Here is a 14,603-nt window from a genome sequence, read left to right as displayed (position 1 = left end):
GAAGCAAGGACACACGTTTTATACGGAAAAGCTCTTTTTGTGCTGGATATGTCTGCAGCTTCGGCTCAAATAACAGACAGAGAGAGACAGGTAAAGAGAGAGATGGGAGAAGCACGTTAAGGCACGCCCAAACGAGGTCTTTTGTCATTGAGGTACTGACGAGGCGACAGCTCTGCTATAGCGGGTATCGCTTGTTAACAGCCGCAGAGAAAAACTGAACAGAAGGAAGGAAAAAAGTTGTCCTGAAAGCTGGGAGCTGTCAAGCGTAGGTGCCCTCAGAGGTGGCCTGCCTGCGGAGGAATCTGCTCGTGGTCACGCTCTGTGCGTGGAAGGCGAGGGAAGAGGCTGGGTCGGGTGGCGGCGATTACGGCGGACAAGCGCGGTTCATTAGTGGCGCTTCGATTCCTTGCTGGGGCCCCCGACACTGCGGCGTGTCGCCCTCCTCTCACACCGTGTATTTCCAGGGCCAGCAGCGGAGACCACTCTGCCAGCTGTCTGTCGCTGAGAAAACGTACGCTTGATAATGGCGGCAGGACCAGAGGAAAATCAAGACACTTCCACGTAACCTTTTTTCTTTTGGATCATCAGTCCTCTGACTGGTTTAAAGCGACCCACCATGAATTCGTCTACTAACATTTCCGTCTTATAGTAGTACTTACGTATTACGTCCTAACGGGACTGGACGCTAACCTCAATGAAGTACTTAAATTGGAGCAAAATAGAATGTACAAGAAAAGTGTGAGCGATTTAATTCGAGCATGAACGTTTAACTGAACAAACAGACATATAAAACATAAAAGAACCTTTCAGATCGAAACTCGAAAGGGAAACACTATTTTAGTTTCAAGCAATATCACTAACTAAACGACTGTTTGTTAGCTGATGCGTTCCCGTTGCGAACTTTGCAGACAGCAGACCTCTCGATTTTTTTCTCTTTTTACAATTAGAACAATCCGTAACACAATAACACAGTATTTGCACTTTTCAAAACTGACACCTAAAAAATGGTTCTAATGGTTCTGAGCACTATGGTATTTAACATCTGAGGTCATCAGTTCCCTAAAACTTAGAACTACTTAAACGTAACTAACCTGGTCGAGGCAGGATTCGAACCTGCGACAGTAGCGATCGCGCGGTTCCAAACTGAAGCTCCTAGAGCCGCTCGGCCACACCGGCGGGCTGAAATGCCTAAATAAGCTGTTCTTCGAGCTTTATAAGAAAGGAAATAATAACCTTCTGAATTACTCGTTAATTAACGTCAGCCATAAGCTGCCACATGAAATTAACTTTAAGATCTTTATTTTAAATCTACAGTTGTTTGGCGTACAGATTAAAGAATTAATTTTTCATCACTGATCCAAAACACAACTGCTACTACAAAATGTGTGATTCACTGACTCATTTACTGACACATTGACTTAGAACTGTTATTAAAGAACTCGGGCACTTATTGCCCCACAGTAACTTCCATTTTCTGTTGTCAACTCTGATAGCTAAGCAACTGTCCCACTGCTAATGCATATACCTCAATTCTGCAGTTCACTACCGAGCGAGGTGGCGCAGTGGTTAGCACACTGGACTAGCATTCGGGAGGACGACGGTTCAATCCCGTCACCAGCCATCCTGATTTAGGTTTTCCGTGATTTCCCTAAATCGTTTCAGGCAAATGCCGGGGCGGTTCCTTTGAAAGGCGACGGCCGATTTCCTTCCCAATCCTTCCCTACCACGAGCTTACGGTCCGTCTCTAATGACCTCGTTGTCTACGGGACGTTAAACACTAACCACCACCACCACCTGCAGTTCACTTTGGTTATTCATGCATTTAAACAGGGCTCGCGACTGCTCCCAGGATTCTTGACAAGCTTCTCTGGTAAGAACGGCCCCGTTTCCAAGCAGAGCGGGGCAGACTTTGACGTGGCTTTCCCGTGTGCAGCAATTTTCACATGTCATGAGCAGTCATCACAGAGTCGAGCTGTCCAGCTTTTTCTGGCCAAGCTTTTGCCACGACGTCCAGTCTACAACATTGGAAGGTAGCACCTGCTCTGAGTCAGTGCCCACAAGCCACTGGCTTTTTCGTCGCCGAGAACACACATCTTACACACACTCCCTGTCCTTGACTTTGCCCTGCAAAAATCATCCCTAACATCGTAATTCCATCTTCCGAAAACAGCACCGCAATCGGCACAACGTCCTCATTTTATGTTCAGTGTATGGCACCCTCTATGTTCCTGTACAGTGATAACGCTCCACGTTTCCCTCAGTTTCGTTGTAAACTAATCGCTGAAGTCTTATGACATGTCCTATCATGCAGCCGCCTCTTATTTTCAAAGTTTTTCAAGTCTTCCTCTCCTCGACGATTATGTGGAGAAATTCCGCACTTCCTTTCTTTTCAGTCTATCTAATTTTCATCTTTATTTCCAGTTTTCCACACAGACGATGAGTCTCTTATGTCGCTCAGTGCGTACATTTCAAGAAATTTCTTCCTCCAGTTAAGGCTTATACTTCATACTGACACACTTATTTCAGCGAGGAGTTGCTGTGCTAGTCTACTTTTTGCTTTCCCAGTGTTTCGTAAGTCATGTGTTACGTTGCTACTAAGGTAGCATGATTTCTAAACTGCGTCTGTTTAGTAGTCACCAATTCTGATTTTAAAATTATCACTCAACTCGCTTCCTTCCAATAATTTTGTCTTTCTTAAGTTTATCTCAGTCCGCAGTCTACGCTCATCAGATAACTCACTCAACGGAATAAGTCGCGCAACACATCTTTATTTGCACTGAGGAAAGCAGTGTCATTAGCGCATCTCATCAGTGATATCTTTTCACGTTGAATATTAATGGCTCTCGCGAACCTCTCTTTTGTTTTCGACATGACTTCTTCGATGTGCAGGTCGAACGATAGTGCCTAATCACTACATTCGTTTCTTTAGGCCCTCTGCTTTCTAATCCGAACACTTTGTCCATTGTCTTCCATTCTTATTTTCCATCTTTGTGAATGAATATACAGTATATTGCCTGCCTTTCTCTGTAGCCTACACTTATTTCCCTGATGATTTGGAAACTTTTGGATCATTTTGCGCTGTCGAATGCATTTCTAGGATGACAGATCCTATGAATGTGTCTTGAATTTTTGAGTCTAGCTTCCATTGTCAAGCGCAACGACCGACCTGTCCCTATGGTACCCTTATCGTCACGGTAGCGAAACTGATAATCTAACAGATCTTCGAATTTCTTACAGTTTATCGGGCAACAAAGAGCCTGTCACAATGATGAGTTAGAAAACGTTATAAAAAAATCTACACGCTTCATAGAAGGACGAATGCCACACAAGATAAACAAGAATCTAGTGAAAACAGTGAGAATATAGCACGTGACGAGACGCGATCCACTTACAAGAGGACACATGGCAGGAATGCAGTATTTATTCTTCACTCTTCAACCTGCGGTGAGAGAAATAAAAAAAAGTTTTAGGCCATTGCTAAAATTTTCCGTTAAAGGATATCAATGAAAAATCACAGATGTTATATGCTGTGAAAGTTGGGAAGGCTTACAAGACCTTTTCAGAAGGATTAACAGCTTTCAAGGCACTGAACGTGTGCTGAGAGCCAATTAAAGAAAAAGGCCAAGCATTGAGGAAATAGAGAATTGAGGTTAGTGACAGACTTACCCAGTCTACGATCCACGTAGGAGAAGAAATTAAAAGCTTCACACACATCTGAAGGAATATAAAAGTTGTCCAATGAATTATTTTTGACTTAAGACGCAGACTAGAACAAGCACCTTCTCCAATGATGTGTATTAGTTTTATAGTTAGGGGTTATATAAAAAAGAAAATATCGTGAATGTATATCTTGCGCACAGTACTGTACGAAACCTTGGACTCTCAGAAAACCAGAAATGAGAAGAATTTAAGGTACGTTGACATTAAAGGGTCTTGAATATGAATTGAATGACAAGAAAAGAAGGTTGTCGGCAGAATCTACGTGGGTAACACGACATCGAATAGAGTGATACGATATGTTTTAGTGTATAATTGGCACAGTAGTGATAAAGATGGTGATAGTAATTTGGTTTGAGTCAGTGACATTCTGGGGGGAACGAGTGCTGGGAGGAGTAAATACAATCACCAACTTTTGTCCGTTTTAGAGCTGCGAGGCAGTGACGATCAGTTACCAAGAGACGCCACACAAGTGTCCTGCATTAAATAACATATTTCTCTGCAGGCCCTCACAGAGATGACAGCGATCTTCCTGGTAGTGTTCCATTGATTAGCCTACACGGGGGCAGCAACTTGAACCTATTTCCATAATCAACAAGACTACAGAAGCAAAATACCACCCTACACAAGTGGTTCACAAGTGTCATAGCTACGTATTTGACACAAAACTCTAGACAAAGATGATAAAATGACCATCGTCATTTATCGCAAAAATTTCTGAGTTTTCAGATCGTACCATGCTTCTTCTACAAGATCGACGTTTAGGTCCCTCTCCTGGGATCTTCTTCGGGAACTTCTAGCGTTGACGGTTAGCTGAACACTGTCGAGGACCAGTGTCGCTTTCATTTATTAGAGGGAGTTTTCCTGCGATTATACTGAAGAATGAGAGACCTAAAATGAAAAGAGGGCACGGCGGTTCGAAATGTTATGGGAGGTGTCCGAAGCGTCTATTCCGCGTGTTAGTGGCTGTTTAATCAGGAATATTCTGGGGCAACAACTGGGTTGTTTGAGGCGTTCAGGAATGACCCTTGATTTCCTACACTCTACGAGGTGCATTCAAGTTCTAAGGCCTCCGATTTTTTTTTTCTCCGGACTGGCAAGAGATAGAAATATGCGCATTGTTTTAAAATGAGACCGCATTCATTGTCAATACCTCCCAGAGATAGCAGCACCGTACGGCAGATGGAATTTTACAGCCAGCGGCGAGAATGAGAACTGTTTTAAGTACTTAAAATGGCGACTTTTCCTTACTTGAGCAGCGTGAAATCATTCGTTTTCTGAACTTGCGTGGCGTGAAATCAATTGAAATTCATCTACAGTTGAAGGAGACATGTGGTGATGGAGTTATTGATGTGTCGAGAGTGCGTTCGTGGGTGTGACAGTTTAATGAAGGCAGAACATCGTGTGACAACAAACCGAAACAACCTCGGGCTCGCACAAGCTGGTCTGACGACATGATCGAGAAAGTGGAGAGAGTTGCTTTGGGGGATCGCCGAATGACTGTTGAACAGATCGCCTCGAGAGTTGGCATTTCTGTGGGTTCTGTGCACACAATCCTGCATGACGACCTGAAAATGCGAAAAGTGTCCTCCAGGTGGGTGCCACGAATGCTGACAGACGACCACATGGCTGCCCGTGTGGCATGCTGCCATGCAATGTTAACGCACAACGACAGCATGAATGGGACTTTATTTTCGTCGGTTGTGACAATGGATGAGACGTGGATGCCATTTTTCAATCCAGAAACAAAGCGCCAGTCAGCTCAATGGAAGCACACAGATTCACTGCCACCAAAAAAATTTCGGGTAACCGCCAGTGCTGAAACAATGATGATTTGCATGTTCTGGGACAGCGAGGGCGTAATCCTAACCCATTGCGTTCCAAAGGGAACTACGGTAACAGGTGCATCCTACGAAAATGTTTTGAAGAACAAATTCCTTCCTGCACTGCAACAAAAACGTCCGAGAAGGGCTGCGCGTGTGCTGTTTCACCAAGACAACGCACCCGCACATCGAGCTAACGTTACGCAACAGTTTCTTCGTGATAACAGCTTTGAAGTGATTCCTCATGCTCCCTACTCACCTTACCTGGCTCCTAGTGACTTTTGGCTTTTTCCAGCAATGAAAGACACTCTCCGTAGCCGCACATTCACCAGCCGTGCTGCTAGTGCCTCAGCGATTTTCCACTGGTCAAAACAGACTCCTAAAGAAGCCTTCGCCGCTGCCATGGAATCATGGCGTAAGCGTTGTGAAAAATGTGTACGTCTGCAGGGCGATTACGTCTAGAAGTAACGCCAGTTTCATCGATTTCGGGTGAGTAGTTAATTAGAAAAAAATCGGAGGCCTTAGAATTTGAATGCAACTCGTATAGCTTACAGCTCCAAGTCGCAAAGTGGAAAAATCCTCAGGATATGATGAATCCACCATTACAACTTGAAATGCACCAATACCCAGGATTATGGGGACTCCCAATATTTGCGCCGAAAAAGAGATGGAATATAGTCAAAAACCCTCTAAGTTTCAGTTCAAGAAGAAGTACTACTCTGAAGCAATAAATGTAAATTCTCTTCTGAAATTAGGGAAACTGAAGGAATCGGAATTATTTCTACAGACGAACGAGATACAAATTTTAACAGTGCAGGAAACGATATTCGTGGAAGAGAATCCATTTGATGCATAGCACTACAGAATTTATGAAGTGAAACCAGTAGTAAGCAAATTAGGCAACATGCCAATAGTTGAAACAGTATTTTACGTAAGCAACGAAAAGTCGAAATCAGAAAGAATCTCCATGTTAACTACAAAGCACATAAATCAAAGTTACAGGGGACAGACACAATAATATGAACACCTGTACTTATTTGGGAATAGATAGTGAATAATGGGTTGGATCCCCATTTGCCCGTAATACAGCTGCGATTCTTCTTGAAATACTCGTATATAATGACCGTATAGTCTGCAGTGGAATGTTATGCCACTATCAGAACCTCTTCTAACTCGTGTAGTGACAAGGGAGGCGGTAATATGCTCCGGAGTCTGCGCTCAGATACCACCCACAAGGGTTCAATAATGTTCAAGTCCGGGCATTGTGCTATCCGGAAAGCCGGCCGCGGTGGTCTCGCGGTTTTAGGCCGGCAGTCCAGAACCGTGCGACTGCTACGGTCGCAGGTTCGAATCCTGCCTTGGGCATGGATGTGTGTGATGTCCTTAGGGTAGTTAGGTTTAAGTAGTTCTACGTTCTAGGGGACTGATGACCACAGCAGTTGAGTCCCCTAGTGCTCAGAGCCATTTGAACCATTTTGCTATCCGGAAGACGCTGCTCATACCACGATTGTAGTGTCCTGGCTGTGGGAATGGGTGCATTATCGTCCTGAAATATGGCATCATTATTGATGAACAACATTTTAATCATGGAGTGCACCTGATCACCTAAAATGTTCACATAATAATTGACTGTAACCCGGCCTATGAGACTAATAATGGGACCAGCATAATACCACATTACGGCTGCCCACACTATCACACCTCCACCTCCACACGTACCGTTGGAATCAAGCAATCGGGACTGTAGGCTTCTTTTGGGGTTCTCCAGACGTAAACCTGGGCCGATGTTGGCTCGTCGGACCAGATGAGGTGTTTCCGCTGATCATCCGTCCAAAATTTATGTTACTGACACCATTTGTTACGCTTTTTCGGGTTGGTTGTCGTCACTAATGCTTTCGCTATAGCAACTCGTCCTGGGATATTCGCTTTATGGAGTTCGCGGTGGACAGTGTTGATAGATACGGGGTCTCGAAGATGGTTATTGAGCTCTGCAGTCACTTCAGCTGCCGTAGTTTTGTGTCCTTTTCACACAATTCGTGTTAGCATTCGACGATCTCTGTCATTTATTTTTGATTTGCGCCCACTATTACGCTTACACGATGATGACTTTCCATGTTTTGTGTCACGACTGTTGAAGCAGTTGGTCTCGAAACATTCAATAAGCTGGCTGCCTTGGTTACTGATGCTCCTACTCGTCGGGCCCCAACAATTTGCCGTCTTTGGAACTCTGTTAGGTCTTCCACTGCACGTCGACCTCGGCCTACTCGCAAACAACCTGCACTGATGCCTAGTTCATACTGAACACTCACAGTCCAGCGCGACACGTGCCTTACCGGTGTTGTTGACCGCCAAACACAACCATTCCATTAATACCACTGTTCACATTATTTGCTTGTCCCCTGCATATCCTTATGATTTGCCAAGCCCCTCTGTATGATAACAAAAAAAGAAATCTGAAAATAATTTTCCGACCTTTTGGATTCCTTAATTTCCTATGTATCCAGAACCAGAAGAAACAGAAACGATGAAAGACTGATCAGTATGTGCAAAATGCTCCAGTTAAAATTATGTCAATACATTTTCGCAAAATACCAAGAAAATCTCCAAATACAAACATAGGAGAAGTTCTGTCTTATCACATAGCCATACTTAAAAGGCAGATCCCGAAAATTATGAATGTTGAAGTAATCATAAATGGAAAATTTTATTCAGAACGTTATCACAATAAGAATAAAATACGATTTCTCCTAAGTAAAACAAAAAACCAAGAAAGTAATCTGATACAACTCCATTACAGCTAATATTACACCTGACAATAATAACTTAGACAAGAAAACGAAAAAACATAAGAATGTGATCGGCATAAACTCCAGGGTACAAATTATTAAAGCAGCGGAGAAAACTGCAGGATTAGCCAAGAGAAAAAGAGAACATAGTGTAATGAAAATGTGAACAAATGATAGAACAAAGAGCTCAAAGGCAGAGAAAATGACTATCTTCAAGAATGGAAGAACAATTACGTTTGAACTTTTCAGGCAACAAATAAAAGGAACATAAGAAAACATCCTGAAAATCAACGTTCCAGAATCCACATCACATTGAAATAAAGGAAAATTTCATAAAATATAGTACCAGAAATTTTTACCAAACTTTTGAACATGTGCCTAAAGGATATCAAACAAAAATTAAAATGTAATTATGCGGGGTAAGTAAGACAATTATAAATTATTAGCAAACTTTTTGACACACTCTTAAACTGTTCAGTTCCAACAGTTTAAGTGGAATTTCCAGCCGAGCCGCAAAATCTTTAGGGAGATTTCCCACAAAAAAGGCTACATATTCTTGAAGCTATAATAATACTCTAAAACAAAGGAAGTGTTGCGGACTCCATTATAACAGAGTTACAGAAATACACTCCTGGAAATGGAAAAAAGAACACATTGACACCGGTGTGTCAGACCCACAATACTTGCTCCGGACACTGCGAGAGGGCTGTACAAGCAATGATCACACGCACGGCACAGCGGACACACCAGGAATCGCGGTGTTGGCAGTCGAATGGCGCTAGCTGCGCAGCATTTGTGCACCGCCGCCGTCAGTGTCAGCCAGTTTGCCGTGGCATACGGAGCTCCATCGCAGTCTCTAACACTGGTAGCATGCCGCGACAGCGTGGACGTGAACCGTATGTGCAGTTGACGGACTTTGAGCGAGGGCGTATAGTGGGAATGCGGGAGGCCGGGTTGACATACCGCCGAATTGCTCAACACGTGGGGCGTGAGGTCTCCACAGTACATCGATGTTGTCGCCAGTGGTCGGCGGAAGGTGCATGTGCCCGTCGACCTAGGACCGGAACGCAGCGACGCACCGATGCACGCCAAGACCGTAGGATCCTACGCAGTGCCGTAGGGGACCGCACCGCCACTTCCCAGCAAATTAGGGACACTGTTGCTCCTGGAGTATCGGCGAGGACCATTCGCAACCGTCTCCATGAAGCTGGGCTACGGTCCCGCACACCGTTAGGCCGTCTTCTGCTGACGCCCCAACATCGTGCGTCTTCAGCGATGAGAGTCTTTTCTGCCTTGGTGCCAATGATGGTCGTATGCGTGTTTGGCCCCGTGCAGGTGAGCGCCACAATCATGACTGCATACGACCGAGGCACACAGGGCCAACACCCGGCATCATGGTGTGGGGAGCGATCTCCTACACTGGCCGTACACCTCTGGTGATCGTCGAGGAGACACTGAATAGTGCACGGTACATCCAAACCGTCATCCAACCAATCGTTCTACCATTCCTAGACCGGCAAGGGAACTTGCTGTTCCAACAGGACAATGCACGTCCGCATGTATCCCGTGCCACCCAACGTGCTCTAGAAGGTGTAAGTCAACTACCCTGGCCAGCAAGATCTCCGGATCTGTCCCCCATTGAGCATGTTTGGGTCTGGATGAAGCGTCGTCTCACGCGGTCTGCACGTCCAGCACGAACGCTGGTCCAACTGAGGCGCCAGGTGGAAATGGCATGGTAAGCCGTTCCACAGGACTACATCCAGCATCTCTACGATCGTCTCCATGGGATAACAGCAGCCTGCATTACTGTGAAAGGTGGATATACACTGTACTAGTGCCGACATTGTGCATGCTCTGTTGCCTGTGTCTATGTGCCTGTGGTTCTGTCAGTGTGATCATGTGATGTATCTGACCCCAGGAATGTGTCAATAAAGTTTCCCCTTCCTGGGACAATGAATTCACGGTGTTCTTATTTCAATTTCCAGGAGTGTAGAATCAATTTTTCCAGAACATTTGGAAATTTTAAAATTTCTATATAAAAAGGAAGGCAAACAAAATATCAGTAGTTAGAGATAACTGAGATACAAAATATTATCATTGTTTCTCCTGGGCAATGTTGTAGAAACTTTACACAACCAACTGGGAGAATATCATGGTGGTTTTCGAAAGGGAAGATACTGTGTTCAAGAGATATTTGACTAAAAATCAATAATTCGCCATAGAATATTAACCAGCAATCCTGTAATCGTATCACCTATTGATTTCAAGAAAGCGTTTAAATTGATCGAAACAATAGATAAAACCTTCCGAGAATTTCGCTTTAAAGGGAAGTTAACAAACTCTAAAAAACACAGTATCTTCAGCTAAATTTATAGGAGAAGTAAGTCAGCCATCTGAAAAAAAAACTGGTGTTATACCTGAGGACAGTTCATCATCAGTTTTACCTTTTAACTGTGTTCCAAAAACGTGTAAGGATATGGTTATTGGAGCTAAGAAAACAGAAAAATTAAACCAATAATTTTGAGAAAGAAACCAAATGGAATTAAGGTAAACTGCCAGGCTTCTGCTAACAATTTGACAATATCTTCAGAAAATCTGACAGAAAAAGTTATTCGAAGATATCTTCTGAAAAAAAATAGCAGAGAGAACTGGTTTAAAAATTGTAACTTCAAAAAATAAATTCATGATAAATATAAAAAAGCACGGAATTTGCGAGACCTATTCGTAAAATCAGGTCCGATCGGTCGTAAAATGAAAACCAGAGTGAATAACAAAAATTTCTTATTGATAACAGCTAGCCACAGATTTCAGCTACCTATCTAAATAGTCTCCGCTCCGACTTAGACATCTGTCGTGGAATTGTAAAAAATTTCCAGTACCTTTGTCACAGAAAGCAGCCGCCTGTACTTTCCACCAATTCTCGACATTGGTCTGCCTTTCGCTGTTTGTGTCAAAAAGTAGTCTTCGTAGCCAGCGACTCATGTGAGCAGAGATGAATATCGGAGGGAGCCAATTAAGGGCTGTATTGTGGGTGATAGAACACTTCCAGTCGAAAACGCTGCAGGAGCGTCTTCATTCCCCCTGGAGAATGCGAATGAAAATTGTCTTGAAGAAAGAAACGCATGACATTTATGTTATGTGAGCTGCATAGCTTCAGGCGAAATCTCTTACCAGATCCATATACCTGGCGGGATACACTGTTGTTTTAGGCATTTCTGCGAGATCACTTTCCGCTCTGAATCGAAAAGAGCAACGTGAAGCGATCGACAGGCCCCAAAAGACACTGTCCTACATATCTGTGCAAAATTCCATTCGATTTTCGCTGTGGTTCCCATTTCGCGTCTAATCGTACCTTACTTTCCGAATATGCCACGTGTTAGAAACACAATAGTGTTTTTAGATCTCTGTAGTCTATGGCTATCCAAATTTTACCACCATATTGTGAGAAAATTTGAAGTAAATCAATAGGAAACTCCTCAAGATTTTTGCTAACACATTTTCCTCTTTCTGAGTCACATATATAGTAATATACGATATTGAGCCGTGGTAAAATTTGCTGCTTTGAAGAGCGCACCGCAGCACGTAGTGTGAAGCAGTCGCCCTCCGTTTCTGGCGGTGGCGCTGCTGTGGCAATCGCAGCTTTGATGTCTCCCTCTGGTAGGAAAGGGGAAAGGTTCACGTGTATTTAAGGGTGCTATGAGCTCGCCAGTTTAGCAGTCTGGGTGATTCTGGAGTTAGTCTGGGATCAGTCCTCGTCCCCAACTTGCTGGTCTGTCTCGTCCGAATTTGTGGCGCGGTGAGAGAACTAAACGAGTGGTCGGGGCTTAGTTCTTGTATCTGAGCCTCCGCGTTAGGCCGCCAGTCTGCTAGAGTTGCTCGGGCAAAGTTCATTGGCGGTTGTATCGATCGGTTGGTCTGTCGCGCACTGAGACACAAGATGACTTGCCCATCTTGAGCGTCGGTGCATGTGAGGTCGCCACGTGAGTCCATTGGGCCGCGCTGTATAGCGAGGGGTAGTGGCTTCGCAGCCGACACGAGAGCAACAGGAGTCATTCCACGACATCGTCCTGGCCGGTGCGAGCTGCGACGCCGTTGAGACGGGAGATCGGCGCGCCTTACTAGGTCCACTGAAGCGGCTGGCAGCGGACGGTTCGGGAGAGAGTTTTCGGGCGCTGCGCCAGGTCTTCGCCAGAAATCGCAGTTTATTAGAAGTTAAGTGACTGGTGATATGTTGTTTCATTTACTTGTTAAATTCTACTTGTTTTCTTGGTGAGGTCACCAGCCGCTTTGTTTTGGGGTCGTCCCACCATTCTTCTCCGTTTGCCCACCCTCGAGAAGGTGGTTATTTATGAATTAGGTGGTCGGTTTATCCCTCGTAGAGTAGGGGCGGGTTAGAGCAACCTGCAGTTCGGGTTGTTCGGTAATCTTTCTATCAATCTGGCGTACGTTAATAGCTGCCCCTGTCATGTTTGTCGGATTTGGTGTGTTAACGAATGTATTGCTTGAAATGTAACCGCATAATTCCTGAAATACGTTTTTATCTTGTCTATCATCTTGAGAGGCGGTTTATGTGTACTGTAGAGCATGTTTGACCAACCTTGTATAATTTTATGTAAGATTGCATTTCATGGGCTTTTACTGAAATGGTCATTTTAGTATATAAAGTTGCCACCCTTCTACCGTAAGACTTTTCTTAAAAGGTAAAATCAAGTTGCACCTTCGGTGGCAAGTCAGTCTTTTAATTTTAGTGTTTTGTACCATATCCATTCCTCCTACGGGGTACATAGTTTGTGTGCTTGTGTGAATTGTTAAAACTTTTACTATAAGGTAATCTGGTGTGTTGCAGATTTGCACCAGTGTAGTCTTTGAGAGGTTGTTGTGAGCGGTCGTGACTTCGGCCGTGTTAAAAGGGAGCGGCAAGGTTCTCAGCCCGAAAGCTCATACACTAAAAAATTTGTTTCTTTCTGCCTCTGAATAAATTGTAGCTTGATATTTGGAGAGTGCTTTTCTGCTTATAATTTTAAATCTGTTTTTTAAAAAAAAGCAATTTCATTTTGATTTCATCAGTTACTCCCCGGCTACTACTTCCACGCTCACATAGAGTGATTAAACGTGTTAATCTCCATGATAAGTCACTAGTAAATAAAAAAATTCTCAAGAATAATATTTTGAAAATAAATCCATGGTTGAAATATAGCTATAAAACTCTGTTGCCTATGTCCGACTGATCATTTAGGAACCAGGTAGAAATTTGAAGAAAGTTAGTTAATATCATTGCAACATATTTACTAATAGTCTTTCCCCTTTTATATATAGGATCAATAACAGATCAACTGTAATGAAGTGCCCCATTTATTACTAGTTAGTAAAATTCCATAGTCTTCATGTTACAACTGCATTAGTTAACCTCAATTACAGAATTAGGGTAAATGTGTGCAGCCCCAAAGACAGTGCAGTTTGTGTTCCTGTCAGTTGGCTGAACTGATCAGCTCACCACCGACGTAGTTGTATTCAGAGTGGTATCAGAAACACCTCACAGAAGCTGTGTGAAGGAATTGTTTACGAAGTGAAACAAATAAGAATCATTTTTCTGATTTCTTGATGTAGTTCGGGTACTCTGTTGCATAAGTTGCACACAGAATACACGAGCATTAGCCTTTACCTCTTGGCTGTATTTTGAAAGGCTGGCTTGCAGCCTACCAAACTGCATCCACGTGTTTTGTGAATGTGACGTGTGCTACCATCTGTTGACTTCGCTTCCAATCGTTGTTTCTGTATGAAAGAGCGCGCATATAAAGACCCCAAAGAGTGCTTGCGTTATCTTTAAGAGTTCGTCGGTTGGTTGATTTCTGGACCAAACACCGAAGTCAACGGTCCCATTGGATTAGGAAAGAACGCGGAAGGAAGTCAGCCATGCCCTTTTAAGGGGGGATGTAATGGATTTTGGTCCAAAAAATCGATTTTTCCTAAATATAATTTTCTCGATTTACACATTTTAATCTATGTTGCCTGTGAATTTTATCTTGGTAGCAGATTTAGAAATTCCTGTAAATTGTTAAACTGATTATCTCTGCACTGGCGGCCACTCCCATCATTTCCGACTTTCGGCAAACTGCTTGCGTCAGCGGAATTTTTGGTCAGTGTAAAGGCTATTTCCTTTCGATATCTTTGGATGGCATCTATATCTCTGGCTCTCATCTATATCCTTGCCTGAAAACTTTCTTGCATGTGGTATATTTACGTTTTGACAATACTAACTCATAATAGAAAGTGGAAA

The sequence above is a fragment of the Schistocerca gregaria genome, chromosome 6 (assembly GCF_023897955.1).
Source record: "Schistocerca gregaria isolate iqSchGreg1 chromosome 6, iqSchGreg1.2, whole genome shotgun sequence".
NCBI classification, from domain to species: domain Eukaryota; kingdom Metazoa; phylum Arthropoda; class Insecta; order Orthoptera; family Acrididae; genus Schistocerca; species Schistocerca gregaria.
This window is presented reverse-complemented; position numbering follows the sequence as displayed.